Source organism: Schistocerca nitens, chromosome 2, assembly GCF_023898315.1.
Source record: "Schistocerca nitens isolate TAMUIC-IGC-003100 chromosome 2, iqSchNite1.1, whole genome shotgun sequence".
In the NCBI taxonomy this organism is placed as follows: domain Eukaryota; kingdom Metazoa; phylum Arthropoda; class Insecta; order Orthoptera; family Acrididae; genus Schistocerca; species Schistocerca nitens.
Genome location: NC_064615.1, coordinates 658,021,581 through 658,040,990, shown reverse-complemented (window position 1 = coordinate 658,040,990; position 19,410 = coordinate 658,021,581).

Here is a 19,410-nt window from a genome sequence, read left to right as displayed (position 1 = left end):
ACTTTCATTTATGGGGGCATTTGAAAGCTCTTGTCTACGCAACCCCGGTACCAAATGTAGAGACTCTTCCTGATCGTATTGTGGACGGCTGTGATACAATACTCCATTCTCCGGGGCTGCATCAGCGCATCAGGGATTCCATGCGACGGAGGGTGGATGCATGTATCCTCGCTAACGGGCGACATTTTGAACAGTTCCTGTAACAAAGTGAAGTCACGCTGGTACGTTCTGTTGCTGTGTGTTTCCATTCCATGATTAATGTGATTTGAAGAGAAGTAATAAAATGAGCTCTAACATTTTCTTTCTTTGTGTGTGAGAAATATTTCCTGAAAGTTTGGCCGTACCTTTTTGTAACACCCTGTATAACGATCGTACTTCCCCTAGGCTTTTAAGTTTCCTGTTTATCCTTGTGCTTTTATGACTTTGAACAACCGAATTTAATTCTGAATAGGCTTTTTACATACAATTTCATTTGTGTACAGGACTTCATATGTCGTCTTCTTTTTCTTTTAAAAGTACGACACCACTATATAGTCTAAAAGAAATAACATTGCTATGATCCTTCATGTCGTAACACTTAGTCTTGACCTATCATTTTGAACTGGTAATAACCCATTAGCCCAAGGAACCTCTTGACTGGCGTTAATGCCACTTCGTAGTAAGCCTTAAAAATTATGACTTTCTTAATGTAAATATTTACCTCTCCTTCTGCACGTATAAATGTTACAAGAACGCAAGGTGCGTGCAGTGGAACTCTCTCCGTGTACCCACTGTCAGTGGGACCGAAGTATGGCAGGAGCTGCGGTCCTAGCGATCGTCCGGTTCCTTGGTAACGACAGCATCGTGCAGTACAGACATTAGTGCCATGTGTGCATTGCCTATGCCATAACCTTTGTCAACATATACAACATCGAACAGTTTTATCTGTTGCACTCATAGGACACGTCATTGATTACTTAATGTTATTTAAGGTGAACAGCTGTATTACTCCTGTCCTATTTTTTTTAATTTCAGAGATAATAATGGTCCGTTAATGGTATATGTGCGACTGCAACCAGCTGCCGTATAAAAAGAAAAGGCATTTCTGATCTGGACTGATTTGTTGCATCACATTACGAAAATAGATCGCTGATGTTCCAGTTACGAGTTAAATATTTTTACTGACAAATTGACAGGAGAGTGCAGCCCCACATTGGGAATATGTGGATCAGAAGTGTCACTGCCAGTGGTTTTGAAATCTTCATTTTCTCACTTACAAACATTAGGTCTTCTAGATGCCTTTGAAAATATGTGTAGGAGCGTGATGCATACTTTATACCCAAAAATTTAAGGATAAACTCCCAACGGACATCTCATCCGACGTCCTTCTTTAGCCGAATGTCCGCTTATGATCATAGCGGTCTGATTGTGGTTGCTTAAAGGTCCAAGCACCACGAATTCATTAGTTGTGGCGGTAAGTACTCTGATGTTTCCCAAAACAGTGTTAGTAAATACTTGACACTGATGGAGGGAACTTTAGCGTCCCGTTAAGAAGGAATCGCTTTCCAATTGGGTGATGGATGAAATATGAAATCAGAAGTAGCCCACTGGAAAGAATCATCATAAAGCTTCACGTGAATTTATATTTAAAATATATTCATAACGTTCAACTAGGAATTTTCATCTCATTGATTAAAAATACACCAGTCTCTAAAATATGACTTTTTTCGGTTCCATACACTTGCCTTCCACAATCACTAATGAGCGTATATACCACACAAAAATGCTTATAAATACGTAAATTACAGTATAAGGTTATTATAAATGATTGACGGGAATTCATAGATTTACAGTAGCTATATTATTTTACATATTATCAGAGGGCTTTACACATGCGAAGACGAACTGAAACTGCTTTTTCTGACATATTACAAGTGTTCCGTATATGTCCCCCGCCCCTCCTCCACTAATTCTCCAGATATTAAACAGACAATCAAGTCCATTCTAATTTCGCTGCAGCAAGTCCATATCAATCCGTTCAAAAGCACTGTTGATGCGAGCTCATAATTCTGGTGGCTCTGCTGGTAGAGGAAGCGTAAAGACTGCATCTTTCACATAACCACTTACAAAACAATAGCATGGTGGTAGATCGGGAGAGTGTGGTGGCTATGACATTAATTACTGATCATCAACCGCACAATGGCCGATCTATCGATTTCTCAGTTTCATGTTTAATAATTCACGAACATCATGACAAAGGGGGAGGGTGGAGGGTGGAGCACCATCCTGTTGGCAGATGTGGTCCACACTGTCGATCTCCAGTTGTGACATCAGCAAATTTTCCTGCATATCCACATACATGTGTTCTGAAACGGTCTTTTCGCAGAAAAGAAAGGGACTGTAGAGTTTGAACTGTGGAACTGCAGAGAACACATTGGTTTTTGGTGAGCGGCACGCGGTGGCCGAGCGGTTCTAGGCGCGACATTGTTGAACCTAGCGACAGCTACGGTCGCAGGTTCGAATCCTGCCTCGGGCATGGATGTGTGTGCTGTCCTTAGGTTAGTTAGGTTTAAGTAGTTCTAAGTTCTAGGGGACTGATGACCTTAGAAGTTAAGTCCCAAAGTGCTCAGAGCCATTTGAACCAATTTGGCTTTTGGTGAGTCTCGTATTTGCTGCATGATTGCGTGGTGATTCTCAGTACCCCATATTCGCACACTGTGACTATTCAATCTGCCGTTCATCACTGAAGATGGGTTTCTCACAAAATCCATCCTCTTCCATAAGCTTATGCAACTGCGCTGAACAGTCAAATCACCTGACTTTGTCTTCGGGACTCAGAGCTTGTTATATCTGAAGGCATTAAGGCTTCGGCTTCAGTTGTTTTCTTAAGGTCTGCCAAACTCTTTTTATTCAGCTTCCTGCTTGCTCTTTTCATCGTCTTCCGTAGACTAGGTGCGAAACTCGCTGCATATAGGCAATCTTTTCTTCACCTACTGTAAGCTGATCCGTTTATTTCCCATGCCAGACACATCCTGAAACTTTAAATTGCGCATACCATCGCCTAATGGAGTTGGCAATTGACGGATCTTTGTTGAACTACATTCTGAAATGTCATTGTACAGTTATTGTGGACTGATGAGAATGCATTTCAAGCACGCTATAGGCTTTCTCGGACCCTGTCAACATCTTGCCTAAATGCTCACAGTTGCGCTCTCGTTGCAGAAATCTGCAGTGCCGTTGCATCAATACCAGACTTTTTGAGTTCTACAAAACGATTTGTTGAGTTTTGCGGCACATGCCAATCAAAGTAGTTACGCTGAAACCACGAAATCGCTTCAGAGATTTGGAATAACTTTGTGTAATTAGCTTAATCGTTCAAATATTGAAGTTCTGGCACCTAAAACGTCCTTCGTACCAGTCTCCTAAGGACTCCAGTGCGTTGGTGCGTAGACGACAGCTAAGGCACTGGTAAGCAACGTACAAGAGGAAATTATCGTGAGCAAACCTACACATACTGACAGGCTACGTCTTGCGACTAGCTGTCGCCAACATCAACTGTTCTCGCAAGAGGAGCATGGCATTACTAAAAATTACTTCATATAAGTATATCAATTTTTCCGTTTAGTATAGTGACAGAGGTCTCAGTGAATAAAATTGACACTTAAAGCACATGCAAAACTAAACGTTTACTGCATTACACCGCACAAGTAGGGAGCATCTTCCTCAACATCTAAGGAGACAATCTTGTGCAGCATAAACCCTTATATGTATATAAAATTCTCGTGTCACAGTGTTAGTTGCCATACTCCTCCGAAACGGCTCGATCGATACTGATGAAATGTTACTTGCATATTCGGTAGGTCTGAGAATCGGTCGTAATTTATTTTTCATACCCCTAAGTGGTAAGGGTGGTAAAGCTCAAAAAAATTTTCTTATTTTTTGGACAGAACTTTTTTTTATTTTTTATGATGTGGCATTAAAAAATACACACAACCGTAAATTTTCACATTTCTACCACCAACCCCTCTTTTAATAGCGATTTTAGTAATTTAATAATTTTCAACCCTGGTCGATAACTTATCAATTATCACTTGATCAGTTATCCCCACCACTATTCGTTAAAAAGGTAATTGAAGAAAACGTACCAAAAGCAACGACTCGAAAACCCCTCTTTGAATCGAGCTAAGTAGACTGAGAAGATTAACTATGTAGCAAGCGTCATTCGCCAAACCGACATTTAAGCCTAGCGTACACGCATCGATTTTTATCGTAAAGAAATATATCTTACGATCAAATTCCTTTAATGGAACAAATAAGTCCCTATGATCTCCTTTTGTCCGCTAAAAGAATTTAATCGTACAATAGTTTTACGTACGATAAAAGTCGATGCGTATGCACTTGGTCTTATTCATAATGCTGGCGAACACGTTTCGACACAAAATTGCTGCTACGTTTGTATGCTCATGTACGAGCCGTGTATTGGCTGCAGTTGTTAAATCCGCGCAGTCTACCATAGAAACGCTAGAACTAATAGTGACCGATGCTGCCGGTCTTCCCCCTAAGCCTTTTCTCACTCTTTACACAGTTTTCGGCCGTTATTATTGTGTCACGAGCTCCAGCCAACAATGGTTATTGTGTTACATGTATACATTATTCTTGTAGGCTAGAGATAATGTATATGGCAAAACAACGTCAGCTATAATATATAAAGATTTGCAGAGGCGGAACGAAGTTCGCCAGGTATAGCTGGTATCTAATAAAAAGGGATGAAGACAGAAATCTGGAAAGATACCAACTTAGAATTAATCTTTAAAGTAAGTTTTACAGTATAAAATACTTGCAACTTTCCAAACACGAAAACTGCAGAACTTAAGATAAATACGATGGAAAAGGCAGACATTACCGAAGTAAAGTTATGAATTTCAAACTTACGTATGGTGTCAGTTTTGAAACATATCACTATCCATCGAAAATTAGCACACAATTACTCTGATAATTTGAAATGTAAATTTAAACAAAAACGCTTTTGGAAAATCACTTCTGTTTGACCAAAATATTAGAGCAAATCAACAGCAAAGAGTGAAATGAAATCGCAAAAACATTACACAAGAAGTCGAAGATGTAGCTCCTCTAACTAGACGTATGAGATAGATGGTGGAACATATCTTACGACATAGTTGAGGATAAAATTCGACTATGGTTAAAATGTCCCTTTTATACAACCAACAAAATCACCGAATGTAAATCGCAAAATGAAATTCCATGTGATTATGAAATGGTGTACAAAAATGAGACAAATAGCAATTACATTGTATCAAATACATATTTAAAAAATAATACAACGATTTGCACAACGTACATGAAAGAACTACAGATATATCAGTCATAAGTCGTGCCCAACTGAATACAAACTGGGGACCTCACAGTCAACAAAGGGAGAACAGTTCACAATAGACTAAGTACTTTAAAAATATTTTTAAGAACGAAGAAGCTAGAAAATCTTAAAAATTTCAACAATCTTAAAAACAAATATATAACCTTACACTCTGACTTAAAAGAAGTACATAGAATAGTCAAAATTTAAAAAAACCACAAGCAATCTGCAGAAATGTAGAATTTTACTGTTCAACACTCAAAAATTATTCTGAAAATATAATTACAAGTATTTGGGAAACAGAGCAAGGGTCAGCGGGTTGCGAACGCGCAGTATTCTATCGACCTCAAAATAAAGGAAGCAAGACAAACAGAAACCATTAAAGACATATCTCCTTCCAAGTTATTAACAAAATGTTTGGTCATGAAATATTAACTACACTAAAATGGGTGAGCAGAAAGGGATATAATAGGCACGTTTCTGGAAAGAATTTGCAAATCATTAATCCAATGCTACACACTGATAAAATAAACATTTGTCACCAATTTTGTGCCTTCACTAAAATAAATGATTATGTTGACACATCAGGACGGTTTTGCATGTTCCATTAATTCAATTTTGATGTGAAATAAACAAATCCAGTCAAAGTATAGCTCACAAACGTTTAATGACAGGTGAAGTTATCAGTGAAATTTTGGCAATATTTGAAACAAGTAAAAGAGTCAGGCAGTGATTTGGGTTATCACCCATGCACTTTAACAGCATATAGAGGTCATCTGCAATAAAAGGAAAAATCTGCCATTAATCTATAGATAGAACTATGAAGAAAATAAATTTTCAAGATCAGCTGCCTTATTTACGCAATAACCCAGAATGTACTAGTACGCAGTAGCCATGACTCAGATTAAGTTCTTTGAAAAAGTTCTGTGAAAACAGTTCCATAGCAAAAACGAATTGCGTGACTTCCATCTCTGATGCTCCTAAAACACTAGGAACATTGACCAGAAGGGTAAGAAAAATTTAAATAACTGAGATATCTGATAAATTAATCAAATCAGAGGATTAAATGAAGAAACAAATGGAATGATGCAGACTGATAACCGCATACCAGCTGTCCATGTATAGTCTACAACCATTCACGCAAAACTCGGTAATTATGCAATACTAGTAAGATCTTATACGCTCTATGCATCAGAATTCGCCGCATTTCTCAAATTAAAGAAGTTGAGAAATCAAAGGAACGAGAGGGAAAATATTGCAGACTTCAAAACCGATTAAAGCGGAAAATATGCATTAAGGAGTAACAAAGAATTGTACAAAAATTAGAAAAATTGAAATTTTTTTTGAGATATAATAAGAATGGAAAAATATAATAAGAATGGAACAGAGCATACTAACAAAACATTCCAACACCTAAACATCAAAAACGATTTGAAGACTGAATATTTCTGAACCATATATGCAATACAGAAATACATTGAACCCCAAATTAATAACATTGAGTATGTTATAGAGAAAGATTACAGAAAGTGCAGAAAATTTTTCTTTAAGGAAGACAGGCAACAACAGAGAGAACTAATGAAAAAACGTTAAGAATAAAGAAACACTCAAATGGAATCCATTGTTGGCTATACTGGATACAATACTTAAGCATATGGTGAAATCTTTTTTTTATGTACTGTTTGTGGATATAGAGCACTTTTATTTCTGTTTTTGCCTTTTACATGCTTCTATCAACTTGACAATTTCAGCCACTCAGATTTTACAAACAAATACTGACATACCATATGTACAAAACGTTATGCTGTTGACTAGGTAATCTATTTGTGTGGCACATATGTACCCTACAGGTTTGAAATTACAAGTATAATGAAATATATTGCGGCATTGCGGAATTTTTTAATGACCAGTTACAGGATCCAATGATGGCTCCATTCCCCTCTGTGCCTATAAATTACTCTTTTTTAACAGAGAAAATATTTGTTTAGATAATTGGAACAAGTATTGGAATTGCTCTGTTATGAACGTCAGTTCCATAAGACGTTAATAACACTGAACAAGTGTGTAAATTGTTTGATTTTCAGTTAGTTATGTTTATTACAGTAGAATATGATACAATATCGTCATCCTCATGAATATTTAGCTCTAGTTTTTTAAAAACAGTAATCTACATTTTTGTATAAATAACTCACCAATTAAATATGCATTCATGTTCCAAGACTCAGAATAACAAATTTTAAGTGAATAATTACTTGAGTTCTGTTATGTGTTATGCATTGATAAATTTCAGTGCCATTCTAGAAGTACAAAGTAAAATATTAAGAAAAATTAAGATAATATTACGTGGACGAAAATACTTTGTGAGTGTACTTTGTACCAGAACTGTGTTAAGCACAAAGGAAACTGTATAAATTAACTGATCACAAATGTATATAAAGGATTACAAATGTTAAATGTCCATATGTACAGCATATGCAATTACATATTTTGTTCAGAGATAAATTCAGAAGATGAGCGTTTTCGCTTGGCTTGTCATTTATACCCATACTCGGGAACATCCCTCAGTCCAACAGTAATCTGTTAGAATAGTAGGGCTCCACTTTCCGGCATACCTCTTCTCAAATGTGGCAATACCTTGATGAAATCGCTCCCCAAGTTCATCACTTACTGCACTACAAAGTTTGGCGAAGAAGTCAAGATGACTATATAAGAAATACATTTTTAATGAAATGTTGCAGACAAGTTTTTCATAAGATGACAAGATGTTATCTACAACCTCTTTGTAATTTATTGCTAGTTTCTTCCCTAAGAACTGTAAACAGACTGTTTTAAAACATTCTCATGCATGCTTTCCATCACCTTGTATGATTCCATCAAAAGTATTGTCTCCAAAAAGCTCTGGAGTCTGTGGGCCTACAAAGATGCTCTCCTTTACTTTGTCATCGCTTAAGTAAGGGAATTGTTGCCTTAAGTACTTAAATGCGTCATCATCTTTGTTCATTCCCTTAACAAAGTTTTTCATGAGACCCAAGCTGATGTCCAAGGGCGGGGGCTGAATCTTTTTAGAGTCTACTTGGGGCTCACTCTCAATGTTCTTTATACTTGGTCGAAGAGATTTTCTGGTGGGCCATTCATGTAATGAGGTACAGTTGGATTGTTAGGATAGATCATTGCCCGCTTCTTCTTCTTAGACATTCCTTCCTTAATAGGAGGAACCATACGAAAGTAGAAGTCACTGACATAGTTTTAGTTAGCTCACGCCAGATCATTGGCACTGCAAAGGGCATTGAACGTCCCTTCCTGTGCATCCAATCCCTGAGGTTGCTGGCACAAGTGTTTTAGATCTCATGTAGACCCCATAGTTTATCATGATCACCTATTCTGCACCCAAAATAACTACTGTATGCTTTTTTAAATGAATGCAGTTTTTTGCTGTTTTTGTGAAGCAAATGTCAATTATTCTCACACATAGCGAAACATATCAGCACTGTTAACACAAAGTCGTGGCATTTTTGTTCACTTCAATAGCAGTAGACTAGAACAACTGGTAGTTAATCTGAAAACAAATGTGGAAAAATTATTACATGCTTTAATAAAGTCACCGAGGTTGAAGAGGAGGGAGACAAAAAGATCAGTAAAATTGATATCAAGATGTTTATATCCAAAACTTTGCACACAAGTAAGACCAGGGACCATAATATAACCTATTGTTACTAGTTATTATGACTCTGACAAACCATTATAATATTTGATTTTAAAATTAACATCAAAATCCGTATCTCACCGTAATAAAACAGTGTAAAATGAAAACGGGAGTTAATTTTGAATTGTCTTTGTGATATTCGCGATCAGCACATTAGAACTGACAGGAATGGGCTATTTTCATTCGATTTACATTTTCATTGTTGCACAGTGTAACATAGACTACTTATGGTTTTGATCAGAAAGTTGGGAGAGACTGTATAAAAGACACACATTTCAACACACGCACTGTTTGAAAGATACGTAGATCCGAATAATGGAAGAGTACAATTTGTGTCGCAGTAATCGCAGTACTATCAAGCCTCTGACGCATATATTCGGTAGTGACATTACCTTAAGCCGTCCTCATTGCCAGAATAGTTACGAAATACGGTAAGTCGGTGCGTGCCAAAGCTATCTAGATGGAACGTGAGGATATAAGTGTGCGTCTCCTTCATCAGCTACTACCGAATTCTATTTCAATGCAGAGTGGTGAGTAAACAGTGGAAATCTCTCCGATTTCGACACAAACTGTAGGAAAGGGGAAACCGTATTGAGGCGGAGGTGAAGGAGGGCGTGTAACAGGAGAGGGTGGGGTAGAGCAGAGCGGAGCTGCATACAAATCCATCGATCAGAGCCGGAAGCCCGTGTAGCGCGGGCTGGTGTGGATCACAGGCGCAGAGGCAGGAAGTATAGCGGCGTGTCGGGGCTGCTGCCTGCTTCCAGCTATTGGCCTGCAGCATTGCATTCTCAGCCTAACTGCCACGCGTATATCGTTTGCTATAGAGCGAGGCAGTCTCGTTCCCGGCCGATTCCATAGGGCTGTAGAAGCAGTCACGGGATATACTGTTCACATATTTCACGGCACACTCTCTCACACGTGCGTACTACGACTCCTTGCTATACTAACTGGAGACTCTAATGGAGAGCCTAGGTTACGTTAATTGGAAGACAGTGCCCATTAAACGCTGTATCTGTTCTGAAATGTATGGCTCAGTTTATGTATATCAGGCTTGAACTTCGCGAAACGTAGGTCAAAAGAAATACGTGAGTAATCATACAGATCCGTAAGGAATTTTAACTCGGCAGCGGAGTATGAGATGATCTGAAACATCATGCCAGAATAAAACCGTATACTGCTCTCGAACTCGTCTTCGGAGTTCTGATTTTTGCAGCCAATTTTACAGAACTTCTCCTACATTCCTTGCGGAACTAGCGCTCATGGAAGACAGTGTATTGCGGAGTAATAGCCTCAGCGATTCCAGCATAACGTTTCACTCTACTGTGAAGTGTGCGCTGATCTGCAACTTCCTAGATGATGAAAACACGTTTCGTATTCCCATTATTTATGCACAGTCGGCAGAGTAATAGCGCACGAAAGGCAAGAAGATTCAATCATACAGAAGATGGCTAATCCTTAGTACACTTAGCAGATCTCAGACGTAACCATTAAGTCACCTCTTCCGACCAATCTAAGTTCGATCATCCCTCGACTGTAACACGGTTCTATGAGACTAGCTTAATTTTATCAATATATGTGTTACCAAGTTTTAAGATAGATTATTCTTAATTTGCCAGTAAATAATGTTCGTGAATATATATTCACGCAACTCCCTCTTTCCCCCTATAGGTGTATAATAAACATTGAAACGGATACAGGCAGCATACAGGGGAAACAATGTTAGCAAATGTCTCAAATACTTCTCGATTGATTTACCCCTAATTTTTACATCATAGCATAATAAACGTTGGTCGTACACAGGTTATATAACTCAATAATATATAAATGTCTATAATACATTATATAAAGGAGAAGTGTTATTAAGAAGTATCTCGAAATATCTTGAGCGATTTGTTTCTAACATTTACACGATATCCTAATAAACGTTTGGACAAACACATGGTGCATAATTCTTATGTGGTACTTATATATATAATATATAATATTAAAAATTTGTATTAATTTAATATAAAAAATTTGTGGCAGAAGGCTCGAAAATGTTTTGACCAATCTACTTAAAACTCTTACAACACTCACTAATAGGGAATCTACTTTTTAATAAACAATGTACAAGATTTTTCTTAAAACCAACTGCGAGAAAGAAAATGCTATGCTGTGAAAATGTGCGGTTTCATCTTCTTTCCCAAAGTCAGTTTTAACTACAACATCAGGGCATTCAAACAGTTGGACTAATTGTTCCTTTCACTGTATTTTTTTTACACATATAAATTTAAACAAAAATTATCTACAAAACACTGAATTGTTATCCTATGGGTTCTCACATTAAGGCGCTGTCTGTAATATACGGTATGAAGTTGATAATTTGTACAAACTGAAATTAGTGTGGACAGGGGAAAATATATGGGTAAAGGGAACCCACCATTGGAGAAGTCTCTGTCATATCCTGTACTTAGTGATCCGAACCGATTTTCCCTTTCATTCTAAGCGAATTCCCAATCAAGATTTATTTTGCAGTAACAATAAACAAGGCTAATTTTAGAGTAGTGTGTGCCGTAGATAGAGAGAGAGAGAGGAAGACATTGACTGGGAGACAGTGATGGATAGTCAGAGAGGGTAAGAGGTGATGAACAGAGACAGTGGTAAGAGTAGCAGATGGGCATAGATAATAGACAGGCGGATATGAGCGGAGAGAGGGATTGAAGGAGATTAGGATATATATCCAATTACTATACAGTTTTAGTAATTGCAAAGCATTATTGGGTTCGCTACTATAATCAATCAATTGAATTAGTATTGAAACGCTGTAGACAGACATTGAGCGAGAAGGCATAGTGACTGCCACTGTGCTCAGATGTGGAGGTAATGGAGAACCAGATGAATAATGTAAAACCTATAATCACAGAAAACGTCAGCTTATTTTGCTTAGACACCACACTTTAAGGTTTACAGCTCAGATTCTTCTTCCAAATTAGAAAATAACATACGATTGTAGAAGAAAAGGTGTTTCAGTTTTGCAGTAAACCTGTAACGTATTACGATAATCGGTATTCTTATGGAAACTACGCTATGGTTACCACTCAGTGAGCTAAAATGTTAATCGAGACAATAAGTGTAGAAAAAGGGTTGGAAATTTATAACAGTCATTTCTGTGGCTAATTTTTTGTTGTGTATGTCTCATAAGGCTTATCGCCACAAGAGAATATCGCTGTTGCCTTCAAGCAATCAGCAATTTCACACACATGGAAAATTTATGTATTCGTATTTCTATGAAAATCATCACGATCATAAAGCGTTTCGCTTTGTTTAAGGCATCATCAGATTGGCCTAACAACAAAATACAACTTTTTTTAAAAATGGAATCAATCTGATATAGTAAAACTTTGGACAGCCAAGGAAAATACTAAAATCAACTTACTGGCACTACAGGAGTTAAACACATAGGTTGCCATCCATGCAAAAGTCTCCCAAATTCTAAGAACATTCCGTGGTGTCCCTTTAAATTAAAAACAAATGGAATATAATGGCCGAAGCCAGATTCTTCTATGTAAAATATTCTGAGTATTTGGGAAGTCACGTTTCAAGTATGTAAACAGACTTCGGTAAGTAGTCGCCCTTGTCGAGTTTTAAGAATCTCCGCGCAGTGCCCTATTCAAACGACGTTTTCCTGTGCAGTAGCCTATGTGTTCAACAGGTGTTGTGTCGGTTGTAGTTATTTCCTTGGTAGAGTCTTACTACATTGTGGCTTCGTCATTTTTTAAAAAAGTTGTTATTTTCTAGGTAGGCTAGTCTGAAAATGTCTTCATGAAGACGAAAGTCGTTACATAAAATACTAAACCCTGTTTTGCAACCAAGACTGTTTATCTGCTCAAAACTGGTCGCTGTATCGTTCCGCTATGCATTGGAAAAAGCTGTATAATAGTTTATCTCGTTGGGCAGAGGAAAAGGTGGCGTCATCACTGCGAAGTTTAAAATACAAATCCATGGAAGTATCGACGAATATTGTATTTAACGAACAATGTTTGAGTGATAAACTAATTCCTACATACGAGTATAAATTCTTCAAAGTAAACAATAATAAAATCCCATGTCATATTTTGTTCAAATGTGCAAAGACATTGAAAGTCAATAAAATTAGACAATGGTATGTGAAAAGAGACAACATAAAAGCTTTAACCTACGTCGCATATTTTACTGTATTTACTTTGTTTGATGCTTCTACTTTCGAAGTAATGATAAAAATTATCAATTTGCATATTTGAGAGATCGAACAGGGATGTAACCATAGGCGAGAATGACTCAGAAAACGGTATCCCCGCCCAATAGGCCTTTTATCCCTCTCATGATGGTTTTTTTCAGTTTGAAAAAAGAGTGATTAATTTCACTGAGCTTTCCTTTAATAAGAAACAAACGGAACTAGCAAACTCGAGAAGAGATTAAAGAGCAACATTCAACCGAACATAGGTGATAGTGCCGTTACGGCATTATTTACCGACTTAAAGATCGCAATAGACAAATCGGACGCTTATAATGAAGAAAGTCTCGAAGTTCGCGTGTAAAGCAAACGATATTATTGCTAAATCTGCCCTTAAACAACCACATAGCAGTGATTATGTAATGTTAAGGTCCACAAACCAGAAATTGGAAGAAAAAGGATCCATAATCAGGAGAGTGATAAGGAAAATGCAGTCGTTATTTTATACCGTGATCACTGTGTTGAGAAAGTGCTATCCTTCTTCCATGAAAATGGTAGAGAAAGGCTGCAATTTAACACCTCGTCCGCTTACAGAAAAGAGCCGAGAGATTGTTTAGGTGATTAGGTGATTGTTTATACATCATTACTTCCGATCAACTAACGATATTACGGTTTACGAACGCAAAAACCCTGTTGCTTAGGGCACAGTTCAGGACGCAAAAGAAGGGTTTATCGATTCGTCCTATAATTAATGGATACGCTACTGCAGGGTCAGGCCGTTTCACAAGGATGCTGTCTGTTGCCATTGGACATTAAAAATCTATACACGAACTTCCCTCGGATGTGAGGTTGACACTTCGTGACGCAGCTGTCAGTGCATAACTTGCCAAACTAAATTACATTGCTGTTAAGAATGGCCGAAACCATGGCGGCCACTGAGTGACGCGCGTTTCTTTGGCTCGCGAGTTTTTCCGCTCATTGAAGGTGTTACAGAGAAGTGCGGCAGTCCACAACGTGTGCATCCGACTAAACAAGAGTTACTTGCCGTGGTGTGTTGTTCTCCGTTGATTACCACAAGTGATAAGTGATAAGTGAGTGAAAAATGGGAAGAGCACGAGTAAGCGGCAGCAGGCGAGGCTACAGGGGCGCAGGCGGCGCGGGCGCCCGGTCTCCGGCGGCAGGTGAGGCCTCGCTTCCCGACATCGGGGAGCTCGTCCGGTCCCAGGTGAGTGCGGCGCTGCACAGCAAAGACACGCTAGACGTAATCGTGCAATCCATCACGGATTCTGTGACGGCCGCGGTCATGGACAAACTGCAAGAGTCTGTCGGGCGCAACAGCACCGAAATCCAGTCTCTTAAAAAGTCCCTGGACGCACAAGAGAAAAAAGCCGCCGACCTACAAGCTAAACTGTCTGCGGCCACCGATGAAATCGAGCAGTATCAGCGAAGGAACAGCTTGCGCTTGTTCGGGGTAGCTGAAAACGATCGCGAAAACACCGACGACCTGGTCATTAGCCTCGTGCGTGAAAAACTTGGCGTGCGAATCGACGTGACCGATATTGACAGAAGCCACCGTGTTGGGCGCACGATACCAGGTGCCATGAAACCCAGGCCCATCATAATTAAATTTGTGTCATATCGGAAAAGAGCTGAAGTGTTTGCTCAGAAAAGAAAACTCGCCAAGAGTGGGGTTACCCTGAGGGAAGATCTGACGCGCGAAAGACTAAAAATTTTGAACACTGCGATCACACAGTTCGGCCTTCAAAATGTATGGACCCAGGATGGCAGGATCATAGTCAAGATGGAAGGAGGGAGGAAAACGGTGACAAACATGTCCGAACTGAAAGACTGAGCGAAATCTCGCGAGACACAAAGTCTCATGTTGTACTCTGTCTAATATAAGTTAATTAGTATTCTTTCTTTTCATTTTTTTACGTAAATATTGCTTCGTTAATTCTATAAGTACCATAAGTACTCTATTTAAAATCAGTCAATTGTTTCACATAGATATTGCTTCTTTATTTGTGTATCATAAGTGCTCATGTATATTCATATTGTCAGTCAAACGGGAATTAACATTCACCATTAACAGGAATCTCCTTAAAACCGCCTTTCTATATCTGTTATTTTCATCCTCGTCACTACCACTACTACTACTATTATCTTTTTCGTAAGCACCACTGCCACTTTCCATCTTTCTTTTCGCTCCCTTCTCCGATACCTCCAGCTTGTCTTTCACCTTTAGCCCACAGACGCTTGAGTCAGTCACGACCTTGGACACACCTGTAAATATGTCTTCCCCCGCGAAATCCAGCTTTTGTCCCTCTTCCGGCCAGCAGGTAAACGGAGCGCGGTCGGTCCTACAGGCGGCCACAATGGGACGGACCGGTTCCGGCGGCGGGCTCTTTGTGGCCCACGCGAAAGCTCAGTCGCTAACGGCTCACTTCGACGAGTTCTGTAACCTGTTCTGCCAATCGCTGTTCCATATTATCCTCGTCTCTGAAACTTGGTTGAAACCAAACATCTCTTCCGACGCTATCCGAATCACTGGTTACACTCTCCTAAGGGCAGATCGTGAAACACGACGCGGGGGTGGTGTGGGTGCCTATGTTCGCTCTGATCTGAGACCTACTATACTATGCACATCGGATGCAAAGTGCGAAGGAGAAGCAGAGTTCTTGTTTTTCGAAATAAATACATCAAATCAGAAACTGCTAATTGGAGTAATCTATAAACCTCCAAACGTCGGTGCTATGTCCTCCTTTCAGTCTGCCCTGTCCTCGCTCATGACACTGTATGAACACATAATCATTATGGGCGACACAAACATCGACTTACAGTTAAAATCTCCCTCTGCAGAAAAACTAAGGAGACTGTTCCACTCCAATGATATGAGTTTAACACCGCTGGACCCAACTCATCACACGCCACACAGCCATACACTCATAGATATAATGGCAACAAAGCGACCAGATAAAATAATTCGCGCCAATCAGACATCCGCTCCAGGACTCTCTGCTCATGACGTGATATTCTTAAATTACTCAGTGCATACTACCAAAGAAAAATCTCACCTGGTAACCTACAGAAACCTAAAAAATGTTAACCATGACGCTCTTCAAAAGGATTGCTCAGACATCCCTTGGTATGATATAAGCAATGAACCGACTTTAGACGGAAAAATTCGGGAATTATGTCGCAAAATCATTGCACTGTATGATAAACATGCTCCTCAACGCACTGTCAAGGTAAAGAGAGCTCCCGCTCCGTGGCTCACCACTGCATTACGCCAGTTAATGAATAAACGTGATGCTGCACATAGGGCCTTCAAGCGTAACCCAACTCCCGAGGCGTACGAAGCTTATAGGAAACTCCGAAATAGAACCAAGCAGAGCGTGAGGAATGCCAAAATCAGACATGCCCGCTCTGTCGTATGCGGCATATCAAAACCTGCTGCACTGTGGAAAAAGCTGCGCAGTTTCGGTATAGGGAAGCGAAGATCTGACGCTGTTTATCAAGCGTCTGCAGAAGAATTAAACGATTTCTTCTCAACAGCTGTAAACTGCCACGCAGCGACAAATTACCAGCCCCAAGATATCAATCTCTCGAGAGACAAGTTTTTTCCTAAAACATGTCACTACCGGCACAGTACACAAGGCAATTACGAGAATCTCTTCCGAGGCAGTAGGAAATGATGGAGTAAGCATTGGCATGATCAAGAACGTCGTAGACACTATTACTCCAGTTATCACAGACATCTTCAACCTGTCTCTTGTCAGTAGTACATATCCTACTGAGTGGAAGCAAAGTTTAATTCAACCTATACCCAAGACTGACAACCCTAAGTCGCCAGGTGACTACAGGCCGATCAGCATACTACCTGCAATATCTAAAGCCCTAGAATACATCGTCCATGAACAGCTGACGGATTACCTCAAAACTCATAACATCCATGACAAATATCAGTCAGGCTTTCGAAAGCACCATAGTACAGCAACTGCATTAATCAAAGTAACTGATGATATTAAACATGCTATGGACAGACGTGAAGCTACCATCCTAACACTGCTTGACTTTAGCAAGGCTTTTGATACAGTTGACTTTGATATATTACTAATTAAAATGAAGCAGCTGAATTTCTCAAACAGCGCAATACACTGGTTCGACAGCTACCTCAAAAACAGAAGTCAACAAGTCATTTGTGGGTCGGAAAAGTCATTATGGAAAAACGTGCGCTCTGGAGTTCCCCAAGGCTCCGTCCTTGGTCCATTACTCTTCTCACTGTACATTAATGATATTTCTTCAGTGATTCACTCCTGCAACTACCATCTATATGCCGACGACATCCAACTGTACATAAGTGCAAGCCCCAAGAACATTGCTGACGCAGTAGCGAGTATGAACGCAGATCTTTGCTCTGTTTCTCGATGGGCACAGAACCAAGGTCTGAAACTAAAACCCAAGAAATCCCAGGTCATACTTATATCTCATCCAAAGTTAATCAGTCGGTACTTTCACGAAACAGTCCCTCAAATACACCTCAATGGTACCCAACTACAATACCAAAAAACAGTAAAAGACCTTGGAATAATCTTGGATGAACACCTAAACTGGGAAGAACAAACAGTTACAGCTTGCCGGAAATCGCTCTCCTCCCTACATGCAATTCAAAAATTTAGAAAAATATTTCCAACCCATGTTAAACAAAAATTAGTCCAAACACTAGTCTTGCCTAATCTTTACTACTGTGATGTAGTTCAACACGGCACAAATAGTGAAAATTCGAGACGCCTCGAGCTAGTGATGAACGCTTGCGTTAGATACGTATGCAATATACGGTTGTATGATCATATCAGTCCTTCGTACTCCCAGCTAGGTTGGATACGCCCACATAAGGCACGCGATCTCCACATGATGTGCTTACTTCATCGATTTCTTAGCCACTGGTGCCCCCAATACTTAACTTCTCACATTAAACACCTATCATCATTCCACAACCGCAATACCCGATCGGATACGTCTAGCATCTTGGCTGTACCTTTACATAACACAAAATCTTTCTCCATGTCATTCTCCATCTCAGCCATACGACTATGGAACGCGCTCCCCTGTGATCTGCGTCTTATCCGGAACCACTCAACATTCAAGAGTGAACTCAAGACTTACATATTGGGGACGGTATAGCCACCATTGTTGGGCCCCTCTCATCTCTTTCTTTCTCCTCTCCATCATAGCTTCGAATTTTACCATTCTATTTCTCTTCCTCTAACCTATCTACCTCTTCTATATCTCTTTCACCCCATTCTATCGTCTTATGTCTCTGCTTGATGAGAATAACTCACAAGCTGCAAGAATATAACGAGAAAATTCCCAACTAGCAATAGGACTGACATTCATAAAAGAAAAATATGTTTACTTTCATATACATAGTCATTATTATTATTATTATTACTATTATTATTATTATTGATTGTTATAATTAATTTTTGATTGTTATAATTATCATTGTACTACGTTTATAATCTCTATTTTTTTCTTAACATTAATACTGTATAACATGTAATATGTCCTTAATGTTCTGCAGAAACTGAAATTTGTTGAATCTGAGTATGCCTGGTTAGGTGTAAGAGAGGGCCTGAAGGCCCTAATCTTGCCAGGTAAAATAAATGCATAAATAAATAAATAAAAAATAAATAAAGTGCTCCCATTATACACACTCTTGAGAAGGCTAAATTGTATAGAAAGCGTATTAACATTTGGAGAAGCTTGTGTGACTCCGAAAATAATCATGTACGAGTGCCCTTCATAGAAAATTTCTTCTACGATCTGGCTAGACCCTTCCGGGGGACGGACGTGGGAGTACTTTTTTCTGCAAGTACGAGCATTCAGAACAAGTACATGAATAATGAGCAGCCGAGAAAGGATAAGTGTCTAAATTCAGGTATTTACTTACTCGAGCTGAATACATTGCCAAAACTGTCAGGACTTTTAAAGCTAAGTTTCATGAAAATCTGCTGAACAAGAAAGGCCAAGTGAAACAACTCCGCCTTCGCAGAACACCTTAACGCTACGTCCATACGCTACAGAATTTAAGATTCCTTCCATCACGCTCCAAAAAAACAAGAGACTGAATATTTTATAACAAATGGAAATAGTCTAAGA